Source organism: Scyliorhinus torazame, chromosome 6 (assembly GCF_047496885.1).
Source record: "Scyliorhinus torazame isolate Kashiwa2021f chromosome 6, sScyTor2.1, whole genome shotgun sequence".
In the NCBI taxonomy this organism is placed as follows: domain Eukaryota; kingdom Metazoa; phylum Chordata; class Chondrichthyes; order Carcharhiniformes; family Scyliorhinidae; genus Scyliorhinus; species Scyliorhinus torazame.
The window spans coordinates 163,375,758-163,400,885 of NC_092712.1; positions in this window are offsets into that span (position 1 = coordinate 163,375,758).

Below are 25,128 nucleotides of genomic sequence, written 5' to 3' on the forward strand. Positions count from 1 at the left end.
AAATACCTCGAATACAGGGCAGGAAAGCCCAAAGCATCGGGACACTGGAAGTCCAAGGGTAGCAAATGTAATGGAGTTTAATGTAGAGAAGTGTGAGGTGATTCACTTTGGAAGGAATAACAGGAATGCGGAATATTTGGCTAATGGTAAAGTTCTTGGAAGTGTGGATGAGCAGAGGGATCTAGGTGTCCATGTACATAGATCCCTGAAAGTTGCCACCCAGGTTGATAGGGTTGTGAAGAAGGCCTATGGAGTGTTAGCCTTTATTGGTAGAGGGATTGAGTTCCGGAGTCAGGAGGTCATGTTGCAGCTGTACAGAACTCTGGTACGGCCGCATTTGGAGTATTGCGTACAGTTCTGGTCACCGCATTATAGGAAGGACGTGGAGGCTTTGGAGCGGGTGCAGAGGAGATTTACCAGGATGTTCCCTGGTATGGAGGGAAAATCTTATGAGGAAAGGCTGATGGACTTGAGGTTGTTTTCGTTGGAGAGAAGAAGGTTAAGAGGAGACTTAATAGAGGCATACAAAATGATCAGGGGGTTAGATAGGGTGGACAGTGAGAGCCTTCTCCCGCGGATGGAAATGGCTGGCACGAGGGGACATAGCTTTAAACTGAGGGGTAATAGATATAGGACAGAGGTCAGAGGTAGGTTCTTTACGCAAAGAGTAGTGAGGCCGTGCAATGCCCTACCGGCTACAGTAGTGAACTCGCCAACATTGAGGGCATTTAAAAGTTTATTGGATAAACATATGGATGATAATGGCATAGTGTAGGTTAGATGGCTTTTGTTTCGGTGCAACATCGTGGGCCGAAGGGCCTGTACTGCGTGGTATCGTTCTATGTTCTATGTTCTAACCCCACTATTTAAAAAGGTAGGTAGAGAGAAAGTAGGTAATTATTGACGTCGGTAGTGGGGAAAATGCTCGAGTCAATACTAAAAGCTTTCCGAGCAGACCACTTTGAAAACAGTGGCAGGATCAGACAGAGTCAGAATGGATTTACGAAAGAGAAATCATGATTGACAAATCTTCGAGAATGTAACTAGTTGATGAGGAGGAATCAGTTGATGTGGTTTATTTGGACTTTCAAAAGTCTTTTGGCGAAGTTCCACATAAGAGATTAGTGTGTAAAATTAAAGCGCATGCGATTGGAGGTAGTATATTGAGATGGATAGAAAATTGGTTGGCAGACTAGAAACAAAGCTTAGGAAAAACATGGTAGGCTATGACTAGTGCAGTACTGCAGTGATCAATGCGAGAAGCCCAGCTATTCATAATACATATTCAGGATTCAGATGAGGGGAAATAATGTAACATCACCAAATTTGAAGATGACACAAAGTTGGGTGGAACATAGAACATAGAACATAGAACATTACAGTGCAGTACAGGCCCTTCGGCCCTCGATGTTGCGCCGACCTGTGAAACCACTCTGAAGCCCATCTACACTATTCCCTTGTCGTCCATATGTATATCCAATGACCATATGAATGCCCTTAGTGTTGGCGAGTCCACTACTGTTACAGGTAGGGCATTCCACGCCCTTACTACTCTCTGAGTAAAGAACCTACCTCTGACATCTGTCTTATATCTATCTCCCCTCAATTTAAAGCTATGTCCCCTCGTGCTAGACATAACCATCCGAGGAAACAGGCTCTCACTGTCCACCCTATCCAATCCTCTGATCATCTTGTATGCCTCAATTAAGTCACCTCTTAACCTTCTTCTCTCTAACGAAAACAGCCTTAAGTCTCTCAGCCTTTCCTCATAAGATTTTTCCTCCATACCAGGCAACATTCTGGTAAATCTCCTCTGCACTCTTTCCAATGTTTCCACATCCTTCCGATAATGCGGTGACCAGAATTGCACGCAATACTCCAAATGCGGCCGCACCAGGGTTTTGTACAGCTGCAACATGACCTCATGGCTCCGAAACTCAATCCCTCTACCAATAAAATCTAACACACCGTACGCCTTCTTAACAACCCTCTCAACCTGTGTGGCAACTTTCAGGGATCTATGTACATGGACACCGAATTCTCTCTGCTCATCCACACTGCCAAGAATCTTACCATTAGCCCAGTACTCTGTATTCCTGTTATTCCTTCCAAAATGAATCACCTCACACTTTTCAGCATTAAACTCCATTTGCCACCTCTCAGCCCAGCGCTGCAGCTTATCTATGTCCCTCTGTAACTTGTAACATCCTTCCGCACTGTCCACAACTCCACCGACTTTAGTGTCTTCTGCAAATTTACTCACCCATCCTTCTACGCCCCCCTCCAGGTCATTTATAAAAATGACAAACAGCAGTGGCCCCAAAACCGATCCTTGTGGTACACCACTAGTAACTGAACTCCAGTCTGAACAATTCCCATCAACCACCACCCTTTGTCTTCTTCCAGCTAGCCAATTTCTGATCCAAACTGCTAAATCACCCTGAATCCCATGCCTCCGTATTTTCTGCAGTAGCCTACCGTGGGGAACCTTATCAAACGCTTTACTGAAATCCATATACACCACATCAACTGCGTTACCCTCATCCACCTGTTTGGTCACCTTCTCAAAGAACTCAATAAGGTTTGTGAGGCACGACCTACCCTTCACAAAACCATGTTGACTCGCTCTAATCAAATTATTCCTTTCCAGATGATTATACATCCACCTGTTTGGTCACCTTCTCAAAGAACTCAATAAGGTTTGTGAGGCACGACCTACCCTTCAGAAAACCGTGTTGACTATCTCTAATCAAATTATTCCTTTCCAGATGATTATACATCCTATTTCTTATAAACCTTTCCAAGATTTTGCCCACAACAAAAGTAAGGCTCTCTGGTCTATAGTTACCGGGGTTGTCTCTACTCCCCTTCTTGAACAAGGGGACAACATTTGCTATCCTCCAGTCTTCTGGCACTATTCCTGTAGACAAAGATGACTTAAAGATCAAAGCCAAAGGCTCAGCAATCTCCTCCCTAGCTTCCCAGAGAATCCTAGGATAAATACCATCCGGCCCAGGGGACTTATCTATTTTCACACTTTCCAGAATTGCTAACACCTCCTCCTTATGAACCTCAAGCCCTTCTAGTCTAGTAGCCTCAATCTCAGTATTCTCCTTGACAACATTGTCTTTTTCTTGTGTGAATACTGACGAAAAATATTCATTTAGCACCTCTCCTATCTCCTCGGACTCCAAGCACAAATTCCCACTATTGTCCTTGACTGGCCCTACACTTACCCTAGTCATTCGTTTATTCCTGACATATCTGTAGAAGGTTTTAGGGTTATCCTTGATCCTACCTGCCAAAGACTTCTCATGTCCCCTCCTGGCTCTTCTTAGCTCTCTCTTTAGGTCCTTCCTAGCTAACTTGTAACTCTCGGGCACCTTAACTGAACCTTCATGTCTCATCTTTACATAAGCCTCCTTCTTCCTCTTGACAAGTGTTTCGACTGCTTTAGTAAACCACGGTTCCCTTGCTCAACCACTTCCTCCCTGCCTAACAGGTACATACTTATCAAGGACACGCTGTTCCTTGAACAAGCTCCACATTTCCATTGTGCCCATCCCCTGCAGTTTTCCTCTCCATCCGATGCATCCTAAGTCTTGCCTCATCGCATCATAATTGCCTTTCCCCCAGATATAACTCTTGCCCTGCGGTATATACCTATCCCTTTCCATCTCTAAAGTAAACGTAATTGAATTGTGGTCACTATCACCAAAGTGCTCACCTACCTCCAAATCTAACACCTGTCCTAGTTCATTACCCAGTACCTAATCCAATATGGCCTCGCCTCTCGTTGGCCTATCTACATACTGGGGCAGCACGGTAGCATTGTGGATAGCACAATTGCTTCACAGCTCCAGGGTCCCAGGTTCGATTCCGGCTTGGGTCACTGTCTGTGCGGAGTCTGCACATCCTCCCCGTGTGTGCGTGGGTTTCCTCCGGGTGCTCCGGTTTCCTCCCACAGTCCAAAGACGTGCAGGTTAGGTGGATTGGCCATGATAAATTGCCCTTAGTGTCCAAAATTGCCCTTAGTGTCCAAAATTGCCTTTAGTGTTGGGTGGGGTTACTGCGTTATGGGGATAGGGTGGAGGTGTTGACCTTGGGTAGGGTGCTCTTTCCAAGAGCCAGTGCAGACTCGATGAGCTGAACGGCCTCCTCCTGCACTGTAAATTCTATGATAATCAATGAAACCCTCCTGCACACATTGGACAAATACGGACCCATCTAAAGTACTCAAACTATAGTGTTTCCAGTCAATGTTTGGAAAGTTAAAGTCCCCCATAACAACTATCCTGTTGCTTTCGCTCCTATCCAGAATCATCTTTGCAATTCTTTCCTCTACATCTCTGGAACTTTTCGAAGGCCTATAGAAAACCCATAACAGAGTGACCTCTCCTTTCCTGTTTCTAACCTCAGCCCATACTATCTCAGTAGACGAGCCCTCATCAAACGTCCTTTCTGCCACCGTAACACTGTCCTTGACTAACAATGCCACCCCTCCCCCTCTTTTACCACCTTCCCCGAGCTTACTGAAATATCTAAACCACGGCACCTGCAACAACCATTCCTATCCCTGCTCTATCCATGTCTCTGAAATGGCCACAACATCGAAGTCCCAGGTACCAACCCATGCCGCAAGTTCACCCACCTTATTCCGGATCCTCCTGGCATTGAAGAAGACACACTTTAAACCACCTTCCTGCCTGCCGGTACACTCCTGCAACTTTGAAACCTTACTCATGACCTCACTACTCTCAACCTCCTGTATACTGGAGCTACAATTCAGGTTCCCAAGCCCCTGCTGAACTAGTTTAAACCCTCCCGAAGAGCATTAGCAAATTTCCCCCCCTGAATATTGGTACCCCACTGGTCCAGGTGTAGACCATCCCGTTTGTAGAGGTCCCACCGACCCCAGAATGAGCCCCAATTATCCAGAAATCTGAAACCCTCCCTCCTGCACCATCCCTGTAGCCACGTGTTCAACTCCTCTCTCTTCCTATTCCTCATCTCGCTATCACGTGGCACAGGTAACGACCCAGAGATAATAACTCTGTTTGTCCTAGATCTAAGTTTCCACCCTAGCTCCCTGAATTCCTGCCTTACATCCCTATCCTTTTTCCTATCTATGTCATTGGTACCTATGAGGACCACGACTTGGGGCTGCTCCCCCTCCCCCTTATGGGGTGCCCAAGGGGGACACCTATACGACCCGTGGCACCAGGTTCAAAGTGGGCTGTTAGCGGTGTGTGCACAGCTGCATGGCTGCCTTGCCGCTGCGACAATGGTGTTCCGTGCCCGTCCACTCTGATCCCACAGCCCATCTATTGGCCACCCCCACCCACTACTACCCCCCCAGCCTTGGCAGAAACCTCCGGCCAGTGGCACAACTGTCAGTAAACTATGGCGATGGTGCACACCTTCCATACGCCCTCTCTCTCCCTCAGTAGCCACCTTGCTGGTTTTACGATTTAATGACCACTTAATTAATGACCACTTAAGAGCCGTTACCTGCCCAGTCTCTATTTTCATGTTGGCGAGGGGAGTTCAGTAACAGGAAGGACAACCAAAATGGGACTCTCTTCAGGCCTCGGGCAGGATGAGGGTGGGACCTTCATTAGCAACCTCCTTTTAACATCGGTCATCCAACCCTTCCCAAAAGGTACGGCCCCTGGGGTACTTTCTCTTCACAAACACACCTACCCCTCTCTGCCCACCTGCCCGGGCCGCACCTCCCCTCCCCTCGCCACGTTGAGAGTCCCAAAATCAATCAGGTCCTTGACTCCCGGGCCTGAGGTTTGGGGGCTGCCAGCAGTCCCAGTCCTGTCCACAGCAGCTTCTGGCGCTGCTGGGATGAGAGATGTGCTGGCCTATCTGATTGGCAGGCAGCTCTCTGAGGCAGAACATCCAAGTGAGGGGCGGGGGTTCCGCCTGCAGCTCATTAATGCTCTTTGGAGTGCTAAATGGCAGTGATGCAGGCAGCATCGTCATCAATATGTCACTGCCAATCTCAAATGGCGCAAAGGGAAATTCTGCCGTCTGGAAGATCCTGGTGTCTGCTTCTCTTCCCACAAATTCTCAGACCTACTGAGCATTTCAAACATTTTCTGCTTCTATCTCTTTTCTTTCTTTTCATAATGTTTGTGGTGAACCACATGGATGCCTACAAAATAACTGATCCATTAAGATGGGCAGAATACTTCTGTTGAATTATTTTGTGTACAACACCCACCATGTTGAACCCTAAGATGCCCATTTTTCAGGTGTAAAATGGGCATCGTGAGATCCCATTTCTACACCTTGGGCGGGATTCTCCGTCCCACCCACATCATTTTTCTGGTGCGGTGCACCTCCGCTGGCAGCCGAATTCTCCGCCCCGGCAGCCGGCCAATGGGATTTCCCATTGCGCGTACCCCCACGCCGTTGGGAAATCCGCGGACGTGAGTGCGCTGCCGGGGAAACGTAGATTGCCGCCAATGGTGAATCCAGCCCCATGACTTTCTTTTTTCTTATAAATTTAGAGTACTCAATTCATTTTTCCAATTAAGGGTAATTTTGCGTGGCCAATCCACCTACGCTGCTCATCTTTGGGTTGTGGGGGCGAAACCCACGCAAACAGGGGGAGAATATGCAAACAACACACAGACAGTGACCCAGAGCCAGGATCGAACCTGGGACCACAGTGCCATGAGGCCGCAGTGTTAACCCACTGTGCCACCGTGCTGCCCAATGACTTTCTGACTCAGCTCATTGGTGACATACCTTGCTCCATGGTTGCCACTGCTCAGTTAATAACCTGGATTTCATAAATTTTCTATAATTTGTCTCTCAGTATATTTTGTTTCTTTAATACCTCCCAGCAAAAGAAGACGTGAAATGCAATTTTCTATATTTCTGCGTGATTAGACTGACAAAAATCTTTTCTCTTGGTGATTATTGATAAACACATATGACGAGCTGGTCGCTGAAAAAGTATTTATCACCGAATATGATGAGAACTGAAAAATTTGCAAAATTATTTTATTTTATTATTGGTCACACACAGATCTCACTGAGGTGACACATACACCAGATAATTGTTTTAAACATATCTGGCAGTGAACTCTGAGTAATCCCTTCCTTATCTTACTCCGACCAGCAGAGGATGCTACACTCCCACTGGCATGAGAAAGAAGGTGCAGTGGTCACACCAGCAAACAGACTGAGAGGCTCAGCATTTAATGTGAACACAAACTGTCTGCTACCTCTTATCTATCTATTACACATTTGATATAAATTATCTGATAAATATTAATAATGAATTATCTACATTCCAGGGGCTCTTGTTTTAAATTCCATTTGTTGATGAGCTTTGCTGATACAGGGTAATGGCTGTGAAGACATGGGGTGCGATTCAACAGGACAAAAACAGAATCCCGTTTCAGGCGAGCTTAAAGGGGTGTTTCCCTGTGCCTGAAAGGCCCCGCTATTCAACAACTCTTTGTCGATTTTTTTGCCACACTTACATCATTTCCGGGTTTCTGCGACTGATGGTTGAGAGTCCCTGCTGGCAGCCAAACCGACAAACGTACTTTTAAATCTTCACCTCCTAATGATAATCTGGGACATTGCTTGTGTCAGTCTGTACAGCAGCCACTAAGTGATGGGAACATAATGACCCACCTCATCCACACTTTACTTCCTGCCTATTCAATTCTATCCTTTAGTCGTCTTCTTCAGCGATCACTCACTAACGAGTACGATTGTCCACCTAAGAAACTCTGTTGCTGGCCATGGTTCTGTGGTTTGTGCGTGGCTGATGAGCCTGATTCTAGAGCCGCATCGTCGACCCACACTTGGCAGGTGTCCCTCAATGTATGGAAGGGACCCTCACGCATATTCTGAACACCGCGGAGTTGATACCACGGGCAACAGTATACGCTCGGGCTGGCAGGAGACCCTCTAGCAACATTACGAATCCTGCCTGGGAGGCAGTCCAGAACTCGTCAGTGCCAGCAGCCTGCACAAGAGGACAGGGGCGCAGTGTCGCAAGATGACGAATGACCGACTCCATTCTGTCAGGGAATGTCCGCCCTGTCTCCTCTCTGCTGTCTCCCCTCAAAATGTCACCTCAGTCCTACATGCTGCCACATCGCAGGCCACAGCACTCGTCCACCCAAAAGCTCACTTACACCCCCCCCCCCTGGCACTCCTCCCTGCTTACACGCAGTGCCCACACATGCCAGGTATCATCAACATCTGACATGCCAGGCAGCCAGCTCGTATCATCCTCATTTGTGTTCCTGCAGGAGAAGCTTTCCCACAACTGCCATGAGTGAGAGAAGATGGACGGTGGGATGGCCAAGCTGAGGATCCTGACCACTTTTGAGTAGAGAGCCCTGGAACTCACAGGGGAGGAGCAGGAGCAGGCCTGATCTGAAAGCTAAGTGGGCCTGTGAGAGAAAGGAAGTGGCCCTCGAAATAGTACATCCATTGGTGGTCATTTTCCAAAATTCTTTAGACTCTGGAATGGTTCCTACAGATTGGAGGGTAGTGAATGTGTCCCCGCTATTGAAAAAGGGAGGTAGAGAGAAAACAGGGAACTATAGACCAGTGAGCCTAACGTTGGTAGTAGAGAAGTTGCTGGAATCCATTCTCAAGGATTTCATAGCACAGCATTTGGAAAACAGTGGTGCAATCAGACAAAGTCAGCATGGATTTATGAAAGGAAAATTATGCTTGACCAATCTACCAGATTTCTTTGAAGATGCAACTCGTCGAGTTGACCAGGGAGAACCAGTGGATGTGGTTTATTTAGACTTTCAGAAGTCTTTCGACAGGGTCTCACATAGCAGATTAATATGCAAAGTTAAAGCGCATGGGATTACGGGCAGTGTTTCGAGATGGATAGAAAGCTGGTTAACAGACAGGAAGCAAAACATTGGAATGAATGGGGGCGCAATTCTCTGGAAATATTTCTAAGTTCATTTGTGGTGGGTTTTTCAGTGAGTTTCCCGTCGGCTCTGCCGGCGAGTTCCCTACTGCTATTCAATGACAGTTATTTTTTTGGGGGGGCCCTGGGAAGATTCTCACTGGTTTAGCCCACACTTAGAGCATGATCCTCCTGCCACGCTGCATCGGAAAAGCAGCTCGCATGACGCAGCATGGCCGTTGAAAGCCAGGAGACCCCCTTCCCAGGATCTACCCGGTTCGCAACACCCCACGAGATTAAACACAATCTTGAAAGACTTTGCAAAGTGAATCCCTTCCCACAGTGGGCAGGATCACTTTTTAAAAATAAATTTAGGGCACGATTCTCCGGCCTCGTTGCGCTCTTGCTCAAGCATACTGAGGCTGGTGAATAGCGAGAGAAGCCAAAGAGATCCGCGCCAGTCCCCAACCAGTTTGCGATGCAACCGGCCCGCTCCCATAGACAAAATCGGGGTCTCCCTGGCGCGTGGTAAGAAGCCAATTACCACCATTTAAGACCCATTTCCATATAATTAACGAGAGCGACCTCATATCTAACGGCCTCCCATCATTCATCAGCCTCCCCAGCAAGTGCTCACGCTGGCGCCGATTCGCATTCCTTTTGAAAAACGTGAGCCTAGCAGAAGAGCTTCTGTGTGGAGATGAGAGGGTGAGCAGCCACCTTTGCTCACAGGCAAAGAGCCGGGGGTGCTAGGCTTGCCACCCCAGTGCTTGGTGAGGGGTGGGGGACCTTCGGCTGGGGTGGGTCGCCATGGGGGAGGGGTAGGGGGTGCCCTGGGGGGCAAACAGGGGGCTGCCACTCGCAGCACCACCGTGCCAACCCTTGGATCCTGTGTCCTCGTTCCGGGGCAACCCTTGTCCCTGCCCATCTGCCACAACGACCACCCATAACTCGCACCGACTGCTGAGGCCTCTGGCTGCGCGGCTGAAGTCTAATAGGGAATTGGTAATCATGGTTCAGTGAGCATTTCACACATGCCAAGTGGATCCCAGTGGGTGGGTGGACCATGTAGCATGTGGAATTATTGCCTAGCATCTCAATCACATATTGATGCTTGGACACTGTGCTTGAACACTGTGGGAGACAACACTACACGTGAGACATCCGAACACCGAGAGGATGGGACACAACTCCGGGGACATGTCCACGGCCTCAGGGTGGGTGAGTGCCACGGGGAAGGGGGTGGAGGGATGAGCGGGGGATGCCTGGAAAGATGGGCAAAGGGTTCAGGGGTCAGCGCGGAAGGAACGGAGGCATCATAATGGTGTTTAATGTGTTTTACAAACCCCACTTCCGATGGTGCCACCCTGCCGATCCCCCAGCCCCCACCCCTCCCTCCCCACCCTATACCTACTCTCCTCCACCCCTCCACCCTCCTTCGGTGCCCTCAGTGATATGCACCTGAGATGGAGGCAGCCAGCTGCTTACCTCGTCCCAACCCTTGGATGCCCCTGGTGGGCATCTTCTGGGGGCTCGGGGTCCGGAGGCCCCCGGCTCACTTGTCGGCAGCACATGCACAACCGTGCTGCTCTGTCCCGTGTGCTGCCTGTGAGACGCGGCCTTTTCAGAGGGGTGGAACCTGGGGGAACTGCTGGCCAGCATCCCTAGTCCATGGGACAAATCTAGTTTGGCACCCAGCGCCCCCTCCCTCCGATCAGTGCCCATAGAGGGCCTTGTGGTCCACCTTGGGATGGAGGGGCAGCTAGATTGAGCCCCGGCTGTCCCTGCATCATCTGGCTCCGCCAGCCCTGGTGGTTCCCCATGGTCTGAACCATTGTGTTGATGCCCTCAGCGATGCTCCTCAGTGACAGGGCCATGCTCTGCATAGCCTCAGCCAAACCCACCTGTGACTGCAGTGCCTCACCCATGCCCATCTGAGAGTGGGACGTCCTGCAGAACCTCAACAAGGTCGGCCTGGTACTGGGCGACATCCCCCAGTGAGTCAGGCATCTGGACGAGACCCTCAGCCATGGCCATCACCGACTGCACAATGCTTTGGACACCTTCACTCATGGTGCCGATGTCGTGCACCAGGCTTTCCATTGCGGTCGGTGCCCTAGCAGGTAGCCACACGCGTGGTTCACAGTGGTGTGAGGGAGGGATTGGGGGGTTGAGTGGGGAGGGGGGGAATGGAGGAAGAGCTGAGGGTCGCATGGGGAGTTGGGGGGATGGATGCCTCCTTGGGGGCTGGGAGGGTGGCATTGGTGTCTACTCACTCATGCTGCCTGGTGTAGGTTGTTGACCTTTTACTGGCACTAGATGCCAGTCCTCCTGGTCACACTCCCGAGCTGACAGCTGCCGTCACCTCATCACAGGCAGCACTGGCTGCCCTGTGGCTGACCCTCCAGGACCCCCAGGGGAACAGGACATCCCTCCTGGCCTCCACGGCGTCTAGCACCCTCCCCAGGTCAGCATCCCCGAATCTTGGGGCTGGTCTCCTGGGCGCCATAGTTGCGAGCTGGCTGGGGTCGGCTGAGCAAGTGCAGCTTAAGTGCTGCTCGGCCTTGTTAACGGGGGGCTGGCGAGTGTGGTCCCGGCGAATCAGGTGGCGAGCTTTCATTTGCAACGAGAAGCCCATGAGGCCTCGTTAAGTGGACCAATTAACACTGAATTGCATTGCTGGCCTCGCTGGGCGAGCGCTGGGAAGCTCGCAGCAAATAGCACTCGCTACCATAATTTGAAATTTCTCTGGACAATCGTGCCCTTTGAGTACCCAATTCTGTTTTTTTCCCAATTAAGGGGCAATTTCAAGTGGCCAATTCACCTACTCGGCACATCTTTTTGGGATGTTGGGTGAGACCCATGCGGACACGGGGAAAATGTGCAAACTCCACATGGACAGTGACCCGGAGTTGGGATCGAACCCGGGTCCTTGGCACCATGAGGCGGCAGTGCTGGCCCACGTTTTGGCAACTCTGCATATTAGAGCGAGGCAGTAAGCATTACTCTAATGTGCAGATTCCCCAGGTACCTGTGGCTATGGGATTCAATCGCTTTGCCTTGGAGACCTCGGGCGAGCAGTATTTGGTGGTGGCCATCACAAACGGAGACCCGATGGAACGGCACTCGTGGAGGTCTGCAAGTGGATCGGAGGCCCCAATTGCATGACCTTTGGGTAGGGTGGTGTCCTGACACTGCTTGTGCCACCTGGGTACCTTGGCGGTGCCAGCCTCGCACCACAGCAGTGCCACCTTGGTTTAAACCTGGCTCTGCCAAGGTGCCCAGGTGACACTGCCAAGGTGCTATGGAGGGAGTGCAGCGAAGGTTTACCAGGCTGATTCCTGGGATGGCGGGACTGTCATATGAGGAGAGACTAAGTCGGTTAGGATTATGTTCATTGGAGTTTGGAAAAGTGAGAGGGGATCTCATAGAAACTTAGAAAATTTTCACAGGATTAGAGAGTGTAGATTCAGAAAGATTGCTCCTGATAGTGGGGGTGCCCAGAACTAGGGGTAATAGTTTGAGGATAAGGGGTAAACCTTTTAGGACTGAGGTGAGGAGTAATTTCTTCACCCAGGGAGTGGTGAATCTGTGGAATTCGCTACCACAGAAAGTAGTTGAGGCCAAAACGTTGTTTAATTTCAAGGAGGAATTAGATATAACTCTTGGGGCTAAAGGAATCGAGGGATATGGGAGGAAGGTGAGATCAGGGTATTGAACTTGATGATCAGCCATGATCATCATGAATGGTGGAGTAGGCTTGAAGGACTGAATGGCCTCCTCCTGCTACTATTTTCTGTATTTCAGCGAGTAGAACAGGGGAATGCAGCAAAACTAGTGCCGCTGCAAAGTGGGCCGGGGCCCTCCAGGTCCCAGCCCTCCAGTGGTCACCCGTCAAAGGTAACTCAGGCTACAGGACATGAAAGACAGCAGACTGCCTCCACCTTTGATGTGACCATCCTGGAAACTCACCCAGATGTGGTGGGAGGGACTGCGAGCTAGTCCTCTTCTATGAAGCAGGAGGCAATGAGGTGCTCCTAGTCCTCCTACCCATGCACACCCTCGTCCCCACCTATCTCCATGCTCTGTATCCTCAGATAGTCTGGGGTGTCCTTCAAAGGTTCCAGGGGCCTGTGACTGGCTGAGGATGTAGCTGTCATACACGCTCCCTGGATAATGGGCACACACGTGCGTGAAGTGCATCTGGTAGTCACACACCAGCTGGACATTGAGGGAGAGGAACTCCTACTGGTTTGTGAAGGAGACTCTCTGGTGCCATTGGGCGCGGAGAGTGATGGGTGCAGTTTATCACCCTCTGCACCTGTGGCAGACCAGCCATAAGCCCAATGCCTGAAGCCCTCTCGTCCTGCCTGGCACCGATCCCGCCTGCCACCCCCAGACATCCCCCCAATAAGCCAGCGGTTGGCACCGCAACCCCCAGCATAATATTGCGCCTGTGACCCAGCACACCTTGGCATCTACCAGGACAACACACCCATACCCAACAATGGTGCCCACGCCTGTCTCCTGCTATAGCCCCCCTCTACGATGCATGAAGCGTCCAGCTCACAATGTGCTCTCTTTGTCCCCGCAGGAGAAGTTGGCACACAATAGACGGGATAGGGCCAAGACGGGCAGTGGGGTGACGGACTTCACAGTCCTCACCCCCTATGAGGAACAGGCCCTGGAGGTCGCGGGGCTGACCGAGGACAGGGCAGTCACTGACATCGAGGTTGGCCTGTGACGTCTAGGTGAGGATCCACTGTCCTTCCACCCAGGTGACCTGACCCAAGCGAGTTTTGCAGCTCAGACAAGATGATCCTTCCCTCTCACTGACCACATGTCCATTTTCCCGCAGGATCTCCATTTGATGGTGCCGAACTATCCCCCCTCCTGCCTTCCAAGAGAACACTTTGGAGGATGGAGCCGCCCACCATCGATGCGTCACAGCTATCACCCGCAGAGACACACACCTCAGTGGGCAATATTAGTAGGCAGGCTTCTGCGGTACATTCTGGTGAGCAGCACACAGTTGCCAATACATATCAGGTGGAGGCAGGGACGTCCAGGGGAGGCAGCAGTCGGAGATCTGCTGGATACCAGGGCCCAGCTGGGTCCCAGTCAGATGCTGAGTCTCTGGACCAGGTTATCCCAGAGCTCATACAGATGCTAAGGTGCAGCCATAAGATTCAAGAGGGCATGTCAGCGACACTCCGGTGGGTCCATAGCCGATTGGAGGAGTCCCAAAGGCAACGGATGCAGGAGATGGCGCCGGCAATGCATGGCACCGAGGGTCAACACTGCTAGGGTGGCAACTGCAATGGAAAGCCTGGAGCAAGACGTCAGCATCATGTGTTCTGGTGTCCAAGGCATTACTCAGTCAGTGACAGCCATGGTTGAGTGCCTCAACAGCATGTCCCAGTCACTGAGGGACGTGCCCCAGACGGAAGTAGACCTTGTGGTGGCCCTGCGCAGCATTTCACAGTCTCAGGTGGACATTGTTGAGTCACTCCAGGGCATGTGCCAGTTACTGAAGACTGTGTCCAAGATGTAGATGGACATTGCCAAGGTACTTCGGGCATGGCCCAGTCATCTGCACCATGATGCGTTGGCATCATGGTGCAGACAATGGTAGGTGCCAGGGCTACAGAGCCAAATGACGTAGGGGCTTATGGAGCTCACTCTAGTTGCCCCTCCATTCCAAGGTGACTGCCCTTTGGCCCCAGGCCCTCCAGAGGACGGTTCATCAATGGCCACAGGGTGTGGAAAGCAGCAGGTTGCCTCCACCACTGATGTGCATCCTGGGGACACAATTAGTCGTAGCAGCAGAACGTGGAGGGCTAAGCAGGTAGAGGATTACTGAGAGGGCATTGAGGGCGAAGGGCGGAGCACCATCGGTAGCTAGGGACAGTTAGGGTTTCAATTGTACACAATTAAAACATGTTACACCCGAGACATGTGAAGTCTCTGTCACGTTATTCCACACTGCGGGTCGGCCTGCACCACCCACCCCCTGTTGCGCTCCGCTCTCCCCCGGCACTAGACCCCTGGGCACAGTGGTCTTAGATCTGGGGCCCCACGAGGCACACCACATACAGGTGATGCATGTGAGGGTAGTGTCGGCAGAAAGACAGGGTCCTACCCGGTCTTGTCCTCCAGCTCCTCATGGTCTGGCCCCTCCTCGTTCTCCTCCTCAGACGAGGCTGCATGTTCCTCCGCCTCCACCTCAAACCTGTCTCCCCGCTGCTGTGACAGGTTGTAGAGGGCACAGCAGTCCACCACAAAGCGGGCGACCCCCTGGAGGGTGTACTGCAGTGCACCACTAGAGCGGTCAAGGCATCGGAACCGTGTTTTGAGCAGTTTGATGCACTGCTTAATGACAGTCCGGGTGGCCATATGGGCCTCATTGTACCGGGTCTCCGCATCGGTCTCCGGCCTCCATGCTTGCATCATCAGCCAGGACCTCAGAGGGTACCCCTTATCCCCCAAGAGCCAAACCGTCATCCAGGAGTGTCCCTCAAAGATGCCGGGGATTTCTGACTGTCCCAGGATGTAGCTGTCGTGCTCACTCCCGGGGAAGCATGCGTAATCCAGAGATGGTGGTCGGACAGAAGTTGAACATCAAGGAATGGACCCCCTTCCTGTTGATGAAGGGCACACCATCAATTACAGCCTGGATCTGGAGCATCCCGTCAATGACGGAGAATCCTGCTGCCCAGGCACCTTGTTGGGCTTGGTCCAGGTCAAAGTTTATATAGTCAGCTACCTGGGCAAACAGGTCATCCGTCACTTCACGGTTGCACTTGTGGGCTGTTGGCAGGGATATGCCGCAGCGGTCCCCGCTTAAGCCCTGGAATAATCCTGAGGCATAGAGTGGAGGGCCGCAGTGACCTTGATGGCCACCAACAGCGGGCATCCTCCACCTCCGTGTGGTGTCAAGTTCACAACGACATGGCACAGGTGCTGCACCACCTTTGTTGAGGCGGAGCCTCCTGCGGCACATGCTATCCGACATCACCTCAAATGCCAGCGACGCCTGTACACCTTGGGCTGTTGCTGGCCTCCCCCTCTGGGCATCTCCCAGGCCTGATGGGTGACCGGGTCTTCAGGATCCGGGGTGCGCCACTGCACATGGGGTGCCACCTTGAGCCTGCATCGATGCTGCTGTTGCCGCCTTCTCCCGTGTCTGAATGCCTGCACTGCCACAGCACCGTGAGGGCAGCTGCTGTGGGGTCCAGCTCTTCGGTGTTTGATTGTTGGTTGCTGCCTCTGTGGTGTTGATGCCTCCAGTGTTCAGACAAAGTGTCCAGGCCCCACAGTCTGATTGGGATGCTAGGCAGTAACAATTGTCTGCAACATGGCACATCTATCCACGGGAATCCACTTGAGAGCTGTGAAATGCTCATATAACAAACAATGCCAATTCCCTATTGGATATAGCCTTCAGCATATTACCACGGACATGGCTCTGTCATGGGGGTGTTCGGTGGGTCGGACAGGCAGCAGCTGAAGTTACCCTTGTTATGTGTATACATAATCTGGGGGGTGTCCTGGTGGACCAATGGGTGCTGAACCCCTTATCCCCCAGCCCAGGGGTGACTCCCCACCGATGGCACACATCTGCCCCTACTGGGCCGATCTCCCTCGTGCCCCCTGCCCCTCCGAGCACTGAGGCAACAGCTCCAGAGCCCCGGGCTGATTACCCGATTTCGGAGATGGCTACTCACCTCCTCCCAGCCCCTAAACATCCATAGTACTAGCTTCATGTTTTTAAATAGACGTGCTAAAGGGTGTCGCGTGACCGCTCGCTAGGGAACCAGTTAGATAGGGGTCTGTCCCCTTAACGATCTAGAGATTGGCTTTAATTGGTGTTAATCGGTTTCTTGCCATGTCCAGGCAGGATCTGGAACACGCCAACGGGAGGGGGCTGGTTAGATCATAAACCAATTGGTGCCCGGCGTGGATCCTGATTTCGGCCTCTCCCGCGATCTAACCAGCTGGCACAGATCTGCGCCGTGCACAACGTAGCCGGTAGATCACGCCCAACATGTTTCACTCCATTTGTATTTCTATCATTTATTTTCATTTCTTCTATCGATCCGCTTTCCCCTCACCATTGTCTCCCCTCCCCCCAACCCCACCTCACTGGGGCCATCTGTTCTTTTTCCAGGTTGTCCTTTGACACATTGCTTATTTCTGTTCTGCCATTAACATATTCTGGGGAAGGATTCTCCTGCAATTGGCAGGATGGCCCGACGCCAGCGCTAAGAACGGAGTGAACCACTCCAGCGTCGAGCCAACTGGAAGTTGTGGAATCCTCTGCACTTCTGGGGGCTAGGCCGGCGGCGGAGGTGTTGGCGCAGCGCCAACCAGCGCCAAAGGGATGGCGCAAGTTGGCGCATGCACAGATCTGCTGGCGTGGTTCCACACATGCGCAGACCGGCCGGCGTGTTTCCTGCGCATGCACAGGGGATTCTTCTCCGTGCCGGCCATGGCGAAGCCCAACACAGGCCGGCGCGGAAGGAAGGAGTGCCCTCACGGCACAGGCCCACCCGCAGATCGGTGGGCCCCGACCGCGGGCCAGGCCACCGTGGGTCCCCCCCACCCTGGGAGCCGGATCCCCTCACACCCCTCCGAGGACTCACCGAGTCGGCTTCCAAGCCAGATCCCGCCGTGATGGACCATAGAACATAGAACAATACAGCGCAGTACAGGCCCTTCGGCCCACGATGTTGCACCGAAACAAAAGCCATCTAACCTACACTATGCCATTATCATCCATATGTTTATCCAATAAACTTTTAAATGCCCTTAATGTTGGCGAGTTCACTACTGTAGCAGGTAGGGCATTCCACGGCCTCACTACTCTTTGCGTAAAGAACCTACCCCTTACCTCTGTCCTATATCTATTACCCCTCAGTTTAAGGCTATGTCCCCTCGTGCTAGCCATTTCCATCCGCGGGAGAAGGCTCTCACTGTCCACCCTATCTAACCCTCTGATCATTTTGTATGCCTCTATTAAGTCTCCTCTTAACCTTCTTCTCTCTAACGAAAACAACCTCAAGTCCATCAGCCTTTCCTCATAAGATTTCCCCTCCATACCAGGCAACATCCTGGTAAATCTCCTCTGCACCCGTTCCAAAGCCTCCACGTCCTTCCTATAATGCGGTGACCAGAACTGTACGCAATACTCCAAATGCGGCCGTACCAGAGTTCTGTACAGCTGCAACATGACCTCCTGACTCCGGAACTCAATCCCTCTACCAATAAAGGCCAACACTCCATAGGCCTTCTTCACCACCCTATCAACCTGGGTGGCAACTTTCAGGGATCTATGTACATGGACACCTAGATCCCTCTGCTCATCCACACTTTCAAGAACTTTTCCATTAGCCACATATTCCACATTCCTGTTTTTCCTTCCAAAGTGAATCACCTTACACTTCTCTACATTAAACTCCATTTGCCACCTCTCAGCCCAGCACTGCAGCTTATCTATATCCCTCTGTAACCTGCTACTTCCTTCCACACTATCGACAACACCACCGACTTTAGTATCGTCTGAAAATTTACTCACCCACCCTTCTGCGCCTTCCTCTAGGTCATTGATAAAAATGACAAACAGCAACGGCCCCAGAACAGATCCTTGTGGTACTCCACTTGTGACAGAACTCCATTCTGAACATTTCCCATCAACCACCACCCTCTGTCTTCTTTCAGCTAGCCAATTTCTGATCCACATCTCTAAATCACCCTCAATCCCCAGCCTCCGTATTTTCTGCAATAGCCTACCGTGGGGAACCTTATCAAACGCTTTGCTGAAATCCATATACACCACATTAACTGCTCTACCCTCGTCTACCTGTTCAGTCACCTTCTCAAAGAACTCGATAAGGTTTGTGAGGCATGACCTACCCTTCACAAAGCCATGCTGACTATCCCTGATCATATTATTCCTATCTAGATGATTATAAATCTTGTCTCTTATAATCCCCTCCAAGACTTTACCCACTACAGACGTGAGGCTCACCGGTCTATAGTTGCCGGGGTTGTCTCTGCTCCCCTTTTTGAACAAAGGGACCACATTTGCTATCCTCCAGTCCTCTGGCACGATTCCTGTATCCAATGATGACATAAAAATCAAAGCCAATGGTCCAGCAATCTCTTCCCTGGCCTCCCAGAGAATCCTAGGATAAATCCCATCAGGTCCCGGGGACTTATCTATTTTCAGCCTGTCCAGAATTGCCAACACCTCTTCCCTACTTACCTCAATGCCATCTAATCTATTTACCTGGAGCTCAGCATTCTCCTCCACAACATTATCTTTTTCCTGAGTGAATACTGATGAAAAATATTCAATTAGTATCTCGCCTATCTCTTCAGACTCTACACACAACTTTCCATCCCTGTCCTTGACTGGTCCTACTCTGTCCCTAGTCATTCGCTTATTCCTGACATACCTATAGAAAGCTTTTGGGTTTTCCTTGATCCTTCCTGCCAAATACTTCTCATGTCCCCTCCTTGCTCGTCTTAGCTCTCTCTTTAGATCCTTCCTCGCTACCTTGTAACTATCCATCGCCCCAACTGAAACTTCACACCTCATCTTTACATCGGCCTCCTTCTTCCTCTTAACAAGAGATTCCACTTCTTTGGTAAACCACGGTTCCCTCGCTCGGCACCTTCCTCCCTGCCTGACCGGTACATACTTATCAAGAACACGCAGTAGCTGATCCTTGAACAAGCTCCACTTATCCAGTGTGTCCAAAACTTGCAGCCTACTTCTCCACCTTATCCCCCACAAGTCACGTCTAATGGCATCATAATTTCCCTTCCTCCAGCTATAACTCTTGCCCTGCGGTGTATACTTATCCCTTTCTATCCTTAACGTAAACGTCACCGAATTGTGGTCACTGTCCCCAAAGTGCTCACCTACCTCCAAATCCAACACCTGGCCTGGTTCATTACCCAAAACCAAATCCAATGTGGCCTCGCCTCTTGTTGGCCTGTCAACAAACTGTGTCAGGAAACCCTCCTGCACACACTGAACAAAAAACGACCCATCTAATGTACTCAAACTATATCTTTTCCAGTCAATATTTGGAAAGTTAAAGTCTCCCATAATAACTACCCTATTACTTTCGCTCTTATCCAGGATCATCCTCGCCATCCTTTCCTCTACATCCCTAGAACTATTTGGAGGCCTATAGAAAACTCCCAACAGGGTGACCTCTCCTTTCCTGTTTCTAACCTCAGCCCATACTACCTCGGAAGATGAGTCCCCATCTAGCATCCTCTCCGCCACCGTAATACTGCTCTTGACTAGCAGCGCCACACCTCCCCCTCTTTTGCCTCCTTCTCTGAGCTTACTAAAACACCTAAACCCCGGAACCTGCAACATCCATTCCTGTCCCTGCTCTATCCACGTCTCCGAAATGGCCACAACATCAAAGTCCCAGGTACCAACCCATGCTGCCAGTTCCCCTACCTTATTTCGTATACTCCTGGCATTGAAGTAGACACACTTCAAACCACCTACCTGAACACTGGCCCCCTCCTGCGACGTCAAATCTGAGCTCCTGACCTCTATACTCTCATTCTCCCTTACCCTAAAACTACAATCCAGGTTCCCATGCCCCTGCTGCATTAGTTTAAACCCCCCCAAAGAGCACTAACAAATCTCCCCCCCAGGATATTTGTGCCCCGCAGGTTCAGATGTAGACCATCCTGTCTGTAGAGGTCTCACCTTCCCCAGAAAGCGCCCCAGTTATCCAGAAATCTGAATCCCTCCCGCCTGCACCATCCCTGTAGCCACGTGTTTAATTGCTCTCTCTCCCTATTCCTCATCTCACTATCACGTGATCCAAAGATACCATGTCCATTTCCCGCCGTCGGGACTGGCCAGGAAATGACGGTCGCTTGGCCCATCGGGGCCCAGAGAATTGCCGGGGGCCGCTGCCAACAGCCCCCGACCGGCGCGGCGTAAACTCCGCCCCCGCCCGAAAACCGGCGCCGGAGAATACGGCAGCCGGCGTTGGAGCGGCGGGGTGGGATTCACGCCACCCCCCGGGGATTCTCCGACCCGGCGGGAGGTCGGAGAATCCCGCCCCTGGTCTCTTAATGTGTCACTATCAGCACCCTTCTCAGTCATCATCAGCACCATTTACATTCTTTTGGCTTTTTGTCTACAACACCGGAGGATGGATTCTCCGTCCCGCCGCACCAGATTTCTGGTTCAGCACGCCGGCGGGATGCTCCATTTCACTGGCTGGTCAATGGGGTTTCCCATTGTGAGGCAGCCCTATGCCGTCGGGAAACCCCCGGAGTGCCGGAAAAATGGAGCATCCCGACGGCGGCGAATCCAGCCCCCTATTTCCAGTTCTCTCTAGCTTTGACAAAAGTCATCCAGGGTCAAAACATTAGCTCCATTCCCTCTCCACAGATGCTGTCAGACCTGCTGAGAATTTCCAGCATTTTCTGTTTTTGTTTCAGATTCCAGCATCCGCAGTAATTTGCTTTTCTTATAACACTTCCTGTGTTGTGTCAATTTGTTAGGATTATGCTTTAGTGAAAGTTTGCGCAGATAATTTTAGTTTAGTTTGAATTGGAATGAAGCATGCATTCATATATTAATTATAACTTATTCAAAAGTGAAGTGAATGTTCTGTTTGATCCAAACTGATCCTCTTTAAGTTTAAAAACTACCTTTACAGCTCAAACTAAATAATCAAGCTTTCATACTTGCTCATAACCGAGTAGCAAACTTATCAGAGAGACAAATATTCATGACTGAAAATTACAGAAACTTCTGTCTGATGGCGAGATGCGAGCACATTAAAGATACTTTCTCCACCCGTCCCCTACCGCTTCCCCTGACCGCAACCAGCTTCGAGCCCAGGCTCACAGCATGGGAGCGATTCTCCAGAAAGATTTTGAAGTGGTGTAGCGAGCGGAAACTGCCACTCGGCCCAGCGAGGCCGACAATGGTATTCAACATTAATTGTCCACTTAACGAGGCTCAATGGACTTCTCGCCACAAGTGATTCGCCGTCACTGCACTCGCCAGTCCCCTGCTAACAAGGTCGAGCAGCACTTAAACAGCACTTGCTCAGCCAACCCCAGCCAGTTCGCAATAATGGCGCCCAGGAGACCGGTCCCAAGATTCGGGGATGTTGACCTGGGAAGTCTCCTAGACTCAGTGGAGGCCAGGAGAGATGTCCTGTTCTTCCGAGTGTCCCGGAGGGTCAGCCACAGGGCAGCCAGTGCTGCCTGGGATGAGGTGGTGGCGGCTGTGAGAGCCAGGAGTGTGACCAGGAGGACTGCCTCTTGTGGGGGGAAAAGGCCAACGACCTACACCGGGCAGCACGAGTGAGTAGACACCAACGTCCCCCATCCCCTCCACCCCAAGACCTTTTCACCCGCCGTCCTCAGAGCCCCCAGAGGACGCCCGCCAGGGGCATCAATATACATCCTGGGGACACACCTAAACGCAGCAGTAGAGTCAGGAAGGCAAAGCACATTGAAGATTATTGAGGACAATGGGGGAGGGGGGATGGGGTGGGGGGGGGGGGGGAGTGGAGGTAGTGGGTACTCCCTCTGTCACTTTCTTCCGCAATGCAGGCCGTTCCCCGTGCCTTTGGCCTTTCTCTCCAGGCACACCGCATGCAGGTGATGGGTGTGAGCGAGCACTCAGCAGACAGGTTAGGGGTAAAACTATGGCATAGATTGAGGAGCACTGGCACTCAGCTCTCTGCGGGTTATCATCACCTCCTGCCCTCGATAGTGACTCACTAACAGTGCTGACACAGTCCCAGCTGCCCGGAGTGATGTAACACACACCCTGGGAGGGTGGGAAATGGAGTGGGGGATATCGGACCAGGCCACATCCTAAGTGATTCAGGTGAGTATGAGGGCCTCCCTGGCCCTCCGGGCTTGCCGGGCTCTCGCCGCTGCCGCCAGTCCTGCAGTCTCCGGCTGGCCCTCCGGTTCCTCTCTCTGCTCGTCCTCCAGCCCCTCCTGGCCCGGGGCCGCCTCATCATCCTCCTCCTCCTCCTCAGTGACCACATGTTCCTCATCACCAGTTTCCAGCTCGTTGCCACACTGCCGTGTGAGGTTGTGTAGGGCTCAGCAGATCACAACAAAGTGGGCGACCCTTCGGGAGGTGTACTGGAGCGCACCACAAGAGCAGTTGAGGGATCGGAACCGCATCTTAAGGAGTGCAATTCACCGCTCAATGACAGCTCGGGTGGCACCATGGGCCTCGCTGTATCGGGTCTCCGCTTCAGTCTCTGGCCTCCGTACTGGTGTCATTAGCCAGGTCCTCAGCGGGTACCCCTTATCCCCCAAGAACCAGCTGCCCATGCTGGGGTGGTCCTCGAAGAGGTGGGGGATGACCAACTGCCCCAGGATTTGCTGTTGTGGACACTCCCCGGGATGCTTGCACACACGTGCATTATGTTGATCTGGTGGTTGCACACGAGCTGTATGTTGAGGGAGTAGAACCCCTTTCTGTTAATGTAGGGCACTCCCAGATGGCCCGGTGAGCACAGGGCAACATGCCTGGCATCTATTACCCGCTGCACCTGGGGCATCCCGGCAATGGCAGAGAAACCTGGTACCCGGGCATCCTGTTGGGCTTGGTCCATGTCAAAGATGATGTAGTTTTCCGGCGGGCACACTGTAGCACACAAAGACTCCGTGAGACGAATAGAGTGAAGTCGATGAGGCTTTATTAAGCGTGTCTGTTCCCCCGCAGCTCGATAGTAGAATGGCCTGCGGGGGAGGACTCCGGCTTCTTATACTCCGCCTTCAGGGCGGAGCTAGAGGTCAACGGCCAACCAGGACCCGGGATCTGTCAGCCAATGACATTAGGGCTTCCAGTCCCACATGACCCCCAATACATACTACCACATTCACCCCTTGTCAAAAATGAACCCGGCGGGGTGATGCTTCGTATGGTGGTAAGGGTTTACAGGGCTGGTCCTGGGAGGAAAAACATTCACATGGCAATACAGTATTGTACAATTTTGTCCTGTTTCAACTATTTACAGAAGGTATCGGGAGAAAAGCAAAATGTTCTTGTGAAAAGTCCATATTTTGATTTAGATCGACGCCACGAGTCGGTCGGGCGGTCTGGTCGTCCGTGTCGATCGGCTCGGCCCCGGTGGAGGTGGTGGTGCTTGTACTGGTGTTGTCGTCTCCGGGAGCCTTACGGTTTCAGCTTGGGCTTTATTCTTGGTCGGGCCTGAGGGGAGGGGAACCGATCCTCCTGGGAAGGGGGCGGTCGCGGGGTGCGGCGGTGGCAGGAAGGGGGGGGGTTGGGTGAATGGTGTCGGGGGGGTGTGTGTGTTGCCGGCGGGCGCCAGATCCCGCAGGGAGACCGTGTCCTGTCGGCCGTCGGGGTACTCCACGTAAGCGTACTGCGGGTTTGCGTGGAGGATGTGAACCCTTTCGACCAACGGGTCCGCCTTATGTGCCCGCACATGCTTTCGGAGCAAGATGGGTCCTGGGGCCGCCAGCCAGGTCGGCAGCAACGTTCCAGAGGAGGACCTCCTAGGGAAGACAAGGAGACGCTCATGAGGCGTTTGATTAGGGCTCGTACATAACAGCGACCGGATGGAGTGGAGGGCGTCCAGGAGGACCTCCTGCCACCGTGAAACTGGGAGGTACCTGGACCGTAGGGCCAGTAGGACGGTCTTCCAGACCGTGCCGTTCTCCCTCTCTACTTGCCCATTCCCCCGGGGGTTGTAGCTGGTCGTCCTGCTTGAGGCTATGCCCTTGCTGAGCAGGAACTGGCGCAGCTCGTCACTCATGAAAGAGGACCCCCTGTCGCTGTGGACGTATGCGGGGCAACCGAACAGTGTGAAGATGGTGTTCAGGGCTTTAATGACTGTGGCCGCGGTCATGTCAGAGCAGGGAATGGCGAATGGGAAGCGGGAGTATTCGTCCACCATATTAAGAAAATATGTGTTGCGGTCGGTGGAGGGGAGGGGCCCTTTGAAATCGAGACTAAGGCGTTCAAAGGGGCGGGAAGCCTTAATCAGGTGCGCACCATCCGGCCGGAAAAAATGCGGTTTGCATTCCGCGCAGATGTGGCAGTCCCTTGTGACTGTACGGACCTCCTCTAAAGAGTATGGGAGATTGCGGGACTTGATGAAGTGGAAAAACCGAGTGACCCCCGGGTGGCAGAGGTCCTCGTGGAGGGTTTGGAGGCGGTTAAT